Here is a 13,289-nt window from a genome sequence, read left to right as displayed (position 1 = left end):
CCGCTTCTGCGACACCGGTAGACGAGCCAGCAGCGGTTCAAATCAGTCTCGTGGATTAGCGACGAGGTTAGCCGGCTAGTCTAGGTGTGGTTTTCAGGCGGTTTTCCACATCCAGATAGCTAAATGCAGAGCTGGTACCCGCTTTCCGCCTCAGTTGCACTTTACACAAACACTCAGAAAACGTTTCCGCATTTGTACATGAGATCTACAGTAGATGCAGACAGAAGGCGTACGCAGATTCCTTCCTAGGAGGAGTGGTGTAACCGGCCACCAACTGCCAAAACCCTCATAATAGTGCCGACACTGTAGTGAAGGAGGAAAAGGTGAAGAAAAAATGAAGAAGATGAAGACAATTAGCTGGCTGCAAGTAGCATAACTTTCTTTTTCATTTTCGTGTCCATTCTTTTCTAGTATTTTGTTTTATATTGAGTTAACAAAATCCCAGTCCAGCACAAACTCGATGGTAACTTGGGTGCTACGTAAATTTATTATCTCTAAATAATAATCGATAGACTCTTGGTCGTACATCTTGTTAAAGACAATTTGGAACGGTTACAGCCGTAAGTTGACTCGAGCGCCGAGGGAGCTGAGTATATCAGTATCGGTAAAATGACAACTATTGGGTCTGGCCAGAGTGCGAGTATCATGGTCCGTAGAAACAAGCTGTATCCATTGTCCTGCAAAAGGCCGCGCCTGTATTATTCCCTTAATGTTTTCGCTACCTTGACGTAGCCCGACCCTCAAGGCATAAGGCGCCCACGCAGCCACTAACAGCCGCTTCGCTTGCACCTCCGAGACTGCAGTAGCACCGTCTCGTTATCCACTACGACACGAGGCAGCTTGTTAATTCTCTGGAGTGACTATCGAACCACCGTTGTGGCTATATCAGGACTTCCCAGCGGATAGAAGGCAACACGTCGTTCTTAACAGGACGGAATCGTCATATATAAAAGTTACTCCAGGAGTACCCGAAGGTGGTGTTACTGAGCTGCTACTGTTCGCAGAACATATAATGGGCGGTTTTCCAAACGGCAGACGCTTTTTCACGAAGGCATTAACGTCTTGTTTCACAGTGGAATAAAAGTATGGCCATATATAGGTAGTATTTCCGACAAATTACTCAGTGTTCCAAGAATACAAAATTATACATCAGTTACAGAACCACTAAGAATCCACAACGATTATTGAGACACATACCACGTAAATCAGAACCGTTTTACAATTAGGAATCTAAAAAATTAACTGTGAAAGTGTCCAAAATTTTATATTGGACAACCAGGAAGAAAAGTTAGTACACGATTTAAAGAACACATGACTATAAGCGACAATAACTCATCTACATTTGCTGCACACTTAAAAGACACAAACGACGAAATAAATACCTAATATAGACGGATGATTTCAAATATTACATAAGTCACAGAAAGTGGTCATGCATGTAATGGAAGAAATTGAAATTTACTTCCATGTAAAAGATCAGTCAGACAGAGTTTTAAATGAGCAAAAAGACCTGCGAAACGGGACATTCCTAGACAACTTCTTACCAGTTCTACTGTGAAGCATTACAGAATCATAGAATGTAAAACTTTCGCTTCACTCAATGAATATGACTGTAATGCGAAACTTCATGCAGCCATAAAGCAGTTTTAGTTGCCTCTCGTAGTTCTCAGTACTGTTTCATTAGAGTACTGTGATAGATTTCATATATAGGATCTTTGCACTACCTATTCAAAAATGACGTGCTCCCACAGTAACAGAACAAATATTTACAAGTTATTTTAAAGAAATTACATACAGTTATATTTACACTTATGGCGAACGATAATTAAATGTAACTGAGAACAGAAGCATAAGCAGGTTAAGTAGCAAATTTCTGTAAAATAATTATAATCTTCCTAGTGTTAAGTACGTTAAAACATCGGCCGTATATATAAGAGCTTTTCAACAACTGCTCGAAAGTAACCTGTTCCTAAAATAGCGAGAACGTCTCGGATTTATTTTATGAGCATAACATGGTTTCATAGGTGCAACGACGTACACGACATAATTTACTACTAAAGAATCATCCATAATATGCGCCTAGTATATCTTCAGATATGACTTGCTCCTACATTAAAATCACAACAGTCACTAATGTATCCATTGTATGATACATATGTTTTAATTATTTGACAATGGTCGAACGCCGAAATTGTGGCCGAGTGGTTCTAGGCGCTTCAGTCTGGAACCGCGTGACCGCTACGGTCGCAGGTTCGAATCCTGGCTCGGGCATGAATGTGTGTGATGTCCTTAGGTTAGTTAGATTTAAGTAGTTCAAGTTCTAGGGGACTGATGACCTCAGAAGTTAAGTCCCATTGTGCTCAGAGCCATTTGAACCATACAATCGTATATGAAATAAAGAGAATGGCAGCTGAAGATATCAAGAAATCTTTCAAAAAATATATCAACAGTTATGGCTATTACTTTCGAAATAATAGACAGTTTACTTCAGTGTTTCGTTTTCACTTCATGATATAATAGATATCCTCGGAAGCTTTTCGAGTCTGTAAGTTGCAAATGCCGGATAACTGGAGGATCACCGTCTGATGCTCGGACTGGTAGCTGACCCACGACGCAAATACGAAGAGGATACGTGCATTACTGATAGACTGAAATATTGGCAATAAATCGCTGGAAAAAGTAATAAACGTAAAATAACTAGACGCAACTAACTGGAGCGACATAAAGCGAAACGACCGCATGGAACTAGTTGTAAAAAAATACAGCCTAGGCTGAGATTCTTCGGAAAAATTCTAAGGACATATAATCAATCCACGAAACAAGTGGCTTGAGTATTCGAACGATGTGTTAAATATTGCTTATCAAGCTGGGAGAGGAGATATAAAAGCTCCTTAGTAGAGCGGCGCTTTTCGTGAAGAGTTCTTTCCGTAATTGCTACAGTGTTACATTAATGCTCATTGAGATGCAGTGGCCTACGCTAAACGAGAGGCGTTCTTTATTACGGATAGGATTACAGTTAAGATAATGTGAACGTGCCATCCAAGGAGATTCGGACAATACATTAATTTCTCAGAAAAAATCAGTCTCTCATGGAGACTTACAAAACGTTGCCTCCAGGCACCGTTCGCGAATGGAACGGAAAAGGGGGAAATGACAGTGAAATAAGAAGCATTATCTACCACAAATTTCAACGTGGCTTGTGGAGTATCATTACAGTTAAGACGTTCACAATCGGTACTTACTTTAAAACATCCGAGCTGGAAGGTCGTGCTAGATGCATAAATCTAACTACTAACGTTTCGTTATCGTCTGCAGAGAACATCTCCAGAGATGACAAGCAGCAGCTCTGTAGCTGAATATGCTTTACGGTGTAGAGAGCGTGAGCTAAGATTTCATGAGGCTAACTTTTTATCCAAGACCACGCTTTTATGTTGCGTGCTTGTGTAGACTGGCGGTAGAAATTTGTAAACGTCATAATAATTTTAACAGTAAAGAAGTGGGAGTCTTCTTTGAACAAGAAGAGAAATTCTAATGATCGACTCCCAATAACTGAGAATTATGTCGAATCTTAGAGTCAATAATGCGAGTACACCTTCATGATCGTGTGACCTGTAAACAGATAATAAGGACAAGAATTCGGGGCCTCTTCAGAGATCATTCTACACACTTACCATTGTTTTCATCTCTGAAGATGCCGCAGCAGAAGGCTAAAACCTCAGCGAATAGATTTCGGAACCAACCACAGCATCTCAACCCGATTTTCACTATTAGTTTCTGCAATTGAAAATATTTTAACTTTATGCAGTTTGACCTATTATGTGGGGATACGCACAACAGTGAAAGATTTCCTGCTGTGGACGTACGATCTTTAATTTGCAAACTATTTTTATATAACACTGATCTTGCTTGTTAGATATGGAACATGGTATCATTACAGTAACTAATTATGGAATAAAAAATGCCCTTCGCTACTTTCATCTCTTGAATGCACAGAAAATTACTTTTATTACCTGTACGGAAGTTACAGTATGTTACGTTCACTAAACATAAAAGCTGCAGTGGCTTTTTAAAAAAAATATATGAACACTATTAGCTGCCACGAGTAACATGAGAGCATGAAACTAAAAAATATGAAATTTGATTATTATGTTATTAGCCAGGACAGGTTTTGACACAGCAGTCTTTGATCACACACAAGTAAAATTTTATCATTCATGAATTATTTACGTAACTGATAACATAACAGCAGCTGCCCATGTCCACCAGATTATTCTCTACTAACTATATGAAATGGTCAACTTGTTTGATATTTGCGTCTGCACAGAGCCTGTGTTAACTGCAAATGCCGAAAATTCCTTTTGAAACGCGTACATCGCCAAGCACTCCTACAGCATTTGCGGAGGTGTGTAATGAAAGCGTGCATAATTGCTAAATGTCAGCGCTCCAGAATAAGCTCAGTGAAGCAGAAACGGCTTTTGTTAGAGCGGATTTGCGAATTCCACGCGCTAGGGGTGCCAGTTTATTTAGTGGAAGGTGTGCAAACACAGAAGGCACCTCTTGTAAAATTCCAATGGTAAGGATCTACAATAGGTGACGATTGTCCCGCAATGCCGTGATATAAGCATCTCGCAGCTGGCGTCCAATAACAAAGGTGCGTGGTATGAAGTTAATAGAAGTAGAGGGACTAATACAGCGAAGTGCAGGCTGCATGCTGCATGCTGCATGCTCCTCCATTGTGAGCCTCACCGCGGGGCACCCTTTGTCAGCCGCCCTTTGGCCGCCACGGCTGCCTGCTGGGCAATGCCGCCGCACTCTAGAATTTAATTAACCGCCCTACCAAATCTTAAGGTTCGCCACCTCGTCGAACATCACTAAGTCCCGAGTATTCCATCCTATTATACTCAGTTTACTTCTACACGGATGGCCATTAAAACTACAACACCAGGAAAGATAGCTAAAGACGGTATTTTACTTATTCTTGCGAACACAGTACCTGATTTAATATGTAAGTGATTTGTGGGTATACAGGGCGCAACATTTAGTGCTCAGCGCTGCCACCTTTGGCATCTACAACATCTTTCACCCGGTCGTGAGTCGAGACGAATTGAACGAGCCTGCAGCACAGATACGAGTATATCATTCCGTGCTGCTTCAGTCGTAATGGGTGAAGAGTTTTGGATTGCCAGTATCTCGGCAACCCTCGACCAGATTTTCCCTGCAGATCTGGAGAACGTGCTGGACAGGACACCCTCTGTATCGTGGCAGGTCAGAGCACAGAGGGGAACATCAGGTTGAAAGCTACCGTCACGAAGATGTAGAAGATATGACACTGTCATCAAACTTATAAGTCAGTTAACTAGTGACATATTCCAAAGATAGTTTGAACGATTCTTTTATCGAAATGATGTGTAACGGCTCAGTTACAGCATATGTAGACATGATTAGTGTTAATATTAGTGAACACATTATCATTTTATTCCTATTCCTGCAACAACACTTAATTATTTGTTCTACCAGTTTTTAAGTAGAAATTCGTCAATGAAAAGGAGTTGTCCAGGAGAAAATTAGATTTAAACCATGCTTCGCTACCTGCCAAACATTTTATGTTATTCGGAAAGTGATGAAAAATTTTTATTCCATCGTATTGAACTCCTCTCAGATTCGCTGGCGGCTATAACAGTAGGTAATGAAGATCATTATTCCGTCTAGTGTTGTAGGTATTTACATCACAGTTCTTCTCAGACTGTGTCGGATTATGTATGAGGAATTTCACACGCGACAATACGTATTGTGATGGCGCAGTTAAAATGCCTAGCTCCCTGTAAAGGTGCCTGCATGACTTCCGTGGGTGGACACCACGCATTCTTGCTGATCGCCTTTATGCAATCAATACTTTCTTTCTAAGTGAAATGTTACAACAGGAAATTATTCTGCGCGACATTGAGCGCAAATACGCAAAATATGTGAGTTGATACTTTTGTATCCAAGATTAGCACTTACACGAAGACTAAAAGTAGCTGAACTTAATTTTATGGGAAACTCCGTAATACGCTTCTTTTCAGTTCAAGTTTCATACACCCAAAAATTTGAAGCATTGTACACTACTTAGTGACCCCTGCTCATGTGCTACATCATTTGTACAGAACTGAATCTATTCTTTTTTTCAAAATTTAAGGAGTCCATTTTCAGAGAATCTCTTAATAATTCTTTGGAAAATGTCATTTACTAACTCTTCTGTTGAATACTCTCTAATGAGATTTGTTATAAAAGGATCGCCTGCGAAAAGCATCAAGTTTTCTTGTAGAATGTTAAGTGGAAGGTCATTCACATATATAAGGAGTAGGACTTGACCCAAAATTGAAACCTGTGGGACTCCCTTTGTGATTTTTACCCCAGTCACTAAAATGTTCTACTTTTCCAACATTGCCTGAATTATTCAGCACAACCTTTCGCATTCCGTTTGTCTCAAATGTGACGACTGCTGTCCAGATTATTGGCTATGGGAACCAGAAATACAGTGTTGCCTCCCCTGTATCATCCTTCAGGTGATAGGCCCGTGTAACGATGGCGAACGCGATTTTGCAACGTTCATTCTCCTCGGAGCCACCGCTGACCGAGAAGTCCATCGTGATGAACGCAGAACCGGGACACTTCTGTGTCCAGTGTTGTTGGGCGCCGCACTGACAGACAGTCTACAAGACCATCGAGAACATTGAATTTGCTACAACAGCTGGAGACAAGAAGAATCGTATTCCAGTTAAGTCTGTCGCTGCCCAAGCCCTGCTGGATGGTCCTGCTGTTTTCGTCAGTTGCAGACTGAATTTTAGTTTAGATATAAATGATTCATTTGGCCATGGCAATGCATGGTTTACTGTAGCCATTGTTAGAGGAGGTACAGGAGTACCAAATGTTCCAGGACTTGAAAGTTTTGTGGACAGAGACATTATTGCCTTTCGCACGTAGCATATTTCTGAACTAGCTAATAAGGATTTTGGTAAATCAGCATATGTGTCGCCTTCATCTCTCTAATGCTGCGAACAACCGAATAGAAACAATTCAGTCGTTTGCTGGAAAACAATTGGCTCATTCGGTTGTAGTTTAACGTATCGGTTGATATTTATTCCTTTGTTTTTGAGCGAAACCAATCTGTCTGAGGAACCGAATGAAAACAATTGATTCAGTCGGTTGCAGTTTTACATATCGGTTGATAGTTGATAAATTCAGTTCTTTCGAGTGAAAGTTTTACATATCGGTTGGATTATTCATTCATTTAGTTCTTTCGAGTGAAACCAGTTTTTGGAAGCAGGCAAATGAAAACAGTCGACACAATTTTGCAAACTCACTGGGTTATTCCTTCTTTCTTTCCAAGTGAAACGAGTCAATAATTTTTCTGTCGTCTGAATTACTCATTTTATTCGTTCTTTCAACTGAAACCCGATGACTGAGTTACCCACTCTTCTGAATCGGAAGGTATCTCTACCCTGGGACTATGTAGAGAAAGCATGGGGGACGGGGTGCACGAAAGTTAAAATAAGATTTATACGAATGAATTCAATTATATACTGAATAGAGAAATTCTTTTTTGGTTATTGAAAACTAATAAGTTCACTGAAGCGCCAAAGAAACTGGTACACCTGCCTAATATCGTGTAAGGCCCCGCGAGCACGTAGAAATGCCGCAACGTGACGTGGCATGGACTCAGCTAATGTCTGAAGTAGTGCTGGAGGGAACTGACACCATGAATCCTGCAGGGATGTCCATAAATAAGTAAGAGTACGAGCGGGTGGAGATCTCTTCTCAACATCACGTTGTAAAGTATCCCGGATATGCACAATAATGTTCTTGTCTGGGAAGTTTGGTGGTCACCGGAAGTTTTCAAACTCAGAAGAGTGTTCCTGGAGCCACTCTGTAGCCATTCTGGACGTGTGAGGTGTCGCATTGTCCTGCTGCAATTACCCAAGTCCGTCGGAATGCACAATAGACATGAATGGATGCAAGTGGGAAGACAGGATGCTTACGCACGTGTCACCTGTCAGAGTCGTACCTAGACGCGTCAGGGGTCTCACATCAACTCCAGCTACACACTCCCCACACCATTACAGAGCCTCCACCAGCTTGAACAGTCCCCTGTTGACATTCAGGGCTCATGGATTCATGAGGTTGTCTCCATACCCGTACATGTGCAGTTTGAAACGAGACTCGTCTGAGAGGCGTAAGGCTTTGTGTCGTGCAGTCATCAAGGGTACACGAGTGGACCTTCAGCTCCAAAAACCCATATCGATGATGTTTCATTGAATGGTTCGCTCGCTGACACTTTTTGATGGCCCAGCACTGAAATCTGCAGCAATTTGCGGAAGGATTACACTTCTGTCACGGACGATTCTCTTCATTTGTCGGTTGCAATATCTTTTTCCGGTCGCAGCAATTTCGGATATTTTATGTTTTTCCGAGTTCCTGATATTCACGGTACACTCGTTAAATGGTCGTACTTCAACCTCGGAGATGCTGTGTCCCATCGCTCGTGCGCCGACTATAACACCACGTTTCAAACTCATTTAAATCTTGATAACCTGCCATTGTAGAGGCAGTAACCGATCTAACAATAGAATCAGGTACTTGTTATCTTATACAGGAGTTGCCGATCGCAGTGCCATATTCTGCCTGTTTACATATCTCAGTATTTAATTACGCATGCCCATACTATTTTCATTGGCGCTTCAGTGTGCATTGTTGTTCTGGATTGTGGTGCTATATCGTTGGCGGCACAAAGTTGAGAATATTAACTTCCTTGGGGGTACATGAGGAAGAAACTTTTAGCGACTGTTTTTGCATTCCGTTTCACTGAAGAGGTGTGTGTCTACCAGGGTTTCATCCGTCATAAGGAGGTGGCCAGCTAGCCCCGTCCGAACACCTCGGCAGTTCACCGGTGGCCACGCCACCTGCTTGTACCGCGTATATCCTGGCCGCCGACGTCTGCCGGCGGTTAGTGACGTCGTCGCTCCCGGACGGAGAAAGTCTGAAAAAGAAGATGATAAATCACTCGAACCCAGCGACTGACTGAATAGCATTCTCATAGGAGATGTAAATGTTAGAAGCACGTCACATTAAGCGAAACCACTCAAACCCAGAGAGTTAGTGATAAGGATTCATGTTGCTGACGTGACCAAGACACTAGTTTCATTTGGTGGTTGTTTCATTCTACTGAAAAAAATCAGCTGGACGAAGTAACAGTAGACCTATTTATCGGCTGTTAGAATCAGCCAGCTATCCCATCAGTACCCCTCTCTGTTGCAACGTCGAGGAAAACCGAAATCCATTTCATGACTCGAGGTAAATGACGAGGGCTGTACGTTCCTGCACGGCCAGGCAAAAATTTTTTCTCAGCTCTCGCTCGCTAGGAGCGTGGCTTCATTGAGATCCTTTGACAGTCCTGTCTAAATAGTGCAGCAATATCCCAGAGTGATGAATCGTATTCTCAATAGCCCGCAATCCTGGCGCTGCCGAATTCCGACACTTGCTGGAAGATGTTTAACCATCCTACACGAGGCATACCACCATCTTCTCACAAACTACTTTCAAATGTGATTTACGAATGAGAAGCACGCTGTGCAATCCTTCCTTACAGAATGTGGATAGTGTTAGACCATCCTACTGTGTACAGTTGCTCTGAAACTCTAGTCAATTTGCAAGCATGCAGTTCGACGTTTGCTGCACGTCACATTCGTTGTTCTTCAGTTTTAATGGTCAAGAGCATATGCACAAACAAAGTGTTCCGAAGCTCTTCGAGCAAATTAACACAGGGGGTTGACCACATCAGAATAAATATATGTAGTTATGGTACATACGGTACCTGGCGGCAGTAACTAATGCTATGGACGATTTACACAGAAATCAGTTTAACATGCTAATTACAGCAGTGTAATCCATAGGAACTGCTCGAATGTGTGCCTGTATGCAGACCACTGCGTATCTGGTCCGTTCGAAGATTCCTCGGATGTCCGCAATAGTACCACCAACGACGGCAATTCTAGCGACGACATCTTCTTCTGTTCCGTCAACCAGCTTGATATGATCCAAGAGGAAGAAATCCAGTCGCGTGACGTCAGGTGGCCAGCCTACAGGGTCACCTCGGCCGATCCATTGACTCCCCAAGGTGGCTCTCAGATAATTCCTGCAGCAATGCTGACATGGCTGGCGCCCCCGAGCTGGTAGGACATCTTTTCTTTCCAAACATACCTCTGAGCCACCCATCTGTCCTCATAGCAGTTTCGAATGTCAGTATACATTTCCAGTCAGTGACACCGGCAGGACAGCGTAAGTCAGCACGATAGCTGAGCACAACACCGTTAATCCGTTAATCGTTAATTAACGAAGCTAGCTTTCCGGGTAACAGATCAACTTTTAAGCTGATTTTTAAAACAACTTTTACAGAGTCTTTAACTTCCGTTAACTGTTGTTGAGCCCGCTAATAACTAATTAGGTACCCACTATTTATGACAAAAATGGCGCCGGTGCGACCGAGCGGTTCTAGGTGCTTCAGTCCGGAACCGCGCCGCTGCTACGGTCGCAGGTTCGACTCCTGCCTCGGGCATGGCTGCGTGTGATGTCCTTAGGTTAGTTAGGTTTAAGCAGTTCTAAGTTCTAGGGGACTGATGACCTCAGGTGTTAAGTCGCATAGTGCTCAGAGCCTTTTGAACTATTTTTGAAAAATAACGCCGAGCCGCCCGCAGAAATCATGTTTTGACAAGTTCGGATCATGCAGATGTGCAAGTAAGGTTCAACTGGCTCTGAGCACTATGGGACTTAACTTCTGAGGTCATCAGTCCCCTAGAACTTAGAACTACTTAACCTAACTAACCTAACGACATCACACACATCCATGCCCGAGGCAGGATTCGAACCTGCGACCGTAGCGGTCGCGCGGTTCCAGACTGTAGCGCCTAGAACCGCTCGGCCACTCCGGCCGGCGCTAAGTACTACACTTTGCTGATGGATTGACTGTGGAAAGTAAATCGTGGCTGGAAATTTATGACAACAATCGAGTGGAAGAAGTAAGTCAACGAAGGGAAATATGCCCCTTTGTCAGATACTATCTGATTCACTGTTTTTTTTTATTCTCCCGTGATTCGATTTTGGGAACTAAATAATTATCAAACTAAATAATTTATTTACTTACCTTCGATGTCCTACCTAAACTTCTCTAAATAATCTTTATTTCAGCAGCGGTAATACGTTTGATTCACTTATTCATTTCACTACATCCACAATATAAGGTTTACTATTACGAGTTAACGATTAACGATTTACTTTAACGACTGATAAATCTCCTGTAAAGTAACGCATTAACGTCTAGCGGAGTTAACTTTTTTAGTAACGGATTAACGATTTGTAAAGTTAACTATCTGATTAACGTTGCCCACCTATGGTCAGCACCACTAAAAAGGTATTCGCTAACATTACAAAAAATGGTTCAAATGGCTCTGAGCACTATGGGACTTAACTTCTGAGGTCATCAGTCCCCTAGAACTTAGAACTACTTAACCTAACTAACCTAAGGACATCACACACGTCCATGCCCGAGGCAGGATTTGAACCTGCGACCGTTGCGGTCGCGCGATTCCAGACTGTAGCGCCTAGAACCGCTCGGCCACTTCGGCAGGCGCTAACATTACAAGCTGACCTCAGAAACCATATGTTAGTTTTCAGAATATATTTGTTTTAGTGTTTTTTCCTCCTGTATTAATTTGAACGAATAGTTTCGGAACACCTTGTATGTACATCTCCACTCCACATGCCGCTTTTCTGCAAGTAGCTCTGGAGCCATGATCATTTCTACTCCTTTTGTTGCCCCAATGGTGAACGGTTCGCGGGATGTACGATTATCCGTAATCATTCATATGACAACGAATTTCTCTGACTTTTCATATCATGGCCATCTCGCGTGATATACTTCGCAGGAAGCAATTGGTTTCCTAGTTCTTCTTGGAGTGTGCGCTCTCAGCATTTGATGAGAAGCACTGACTGGCCACTGGAGTTTGATTAACACTTTCGTGATGCTAGTAAACAAACACATAACAAAACGCGTTGAAGTTTCACCGATTAATCTTAACACAGTTCGACGAACCGTGTCAGTGGACCTGATCTGTGATAAAAAAAAGTCATCCATCTTAAAGTGGTACACTCCACGTACAACTGAAATTTTACCCTCAGAAGTGACCCATAGCAAATGCTGCATTGTAGTTACGAATATTCTTGAAATAATTCTTCTATTACCTACTGGATCATTTGAAGTGTGTCCTTGATACTGTGTGTTGAAAAATAAATTTTGAGTTGACGGCGGCAGATTAACTTACGACAACACACTGTGAATGCCGTTGTATCGCGTAAAGTAACGTCAGATGCCAATTTATTTGCGTTACAAAAGCTGCAGTGTAAATCATCAGACCGCAATTATAACTTTCAAAATTATTTGGAATTACGTTCAAACGTTTAAATGTACTGTTCAAGACACATTATTTCTGTTACTTTGTCTACATAAAAATTGTCTCTTTCTCTCTAGCTCTTCGTCTTTCAGTCCGATCCATTAGCGTTCATCGTCGAGGCATAGCCAAAAACAAATACAGTTTCCGTACAATAAGGGAAGTCGTAGCTATTCAGAACGACGAAACTGAAAATTAGAAAGATTTCAGATTTTATGGTCACGGCACCTAACGAACATAAAGTTTTTTCTATATACGCTAATAAACTACTGACGACAAGGCAGTTGCGGCACTGTAGCTGCCCGGTATGCGTGTGTCAATGAAAATGTACCATCTGTAACATTTAAACATGTACGTACCTAAAATGCAATTTCACGAAACTTTATTATTTTCGTGTATCGGTTCTACCATAGCACCTGATCGGTAAATGTGGTAGTAGTTGGCAGCAATGTGAAAGACAGAGAAAAGCTTTTATCATGTGCGTACGTCTGCTTCCATTTAGCTCTCTTAATGCCTATGTACACACACGGCTCTTTTTGTGCACAGCTATGGCAAAGTACCTTTCAAATTATACAAGTTTCTTTGGCCTCCTCGCATAATTAATTTTAAAAATCGGTACTTGATTTTTCCATGCTCACATATTAATATTATGATTGTTCAGTAAAACATATGCATTATCATTATCTTCCTTTCTCTACGTCAATACTGTGCCTCTCCAACTCTGAGTCTTTTATTCTGAATTGTTAGCTTTCTCCTTCTAGTCACAACCTAAAAAAAATATTTTCCATATAACAATGGAAGTCGGAAGTC

The sequence above is a fragment of the Schistocerca gregaria genome, chromosome X (genome assembly GCF_023897955.1).
Source record: "Schistocerca gregaria isolate iqSchGreg1 chromosome X, iqSchGreg1.2, whole genome shotgun sequence".
Classification (NCBI taxonomy): Eukaryota; Metazoa; Arthropoda; class Insecta; order Orthoptera; family Acrididae; genus Schistocerca; species Schistocerca gregaria.
This window is presented reverse-complemented; position numbering follows the sequence as displayed.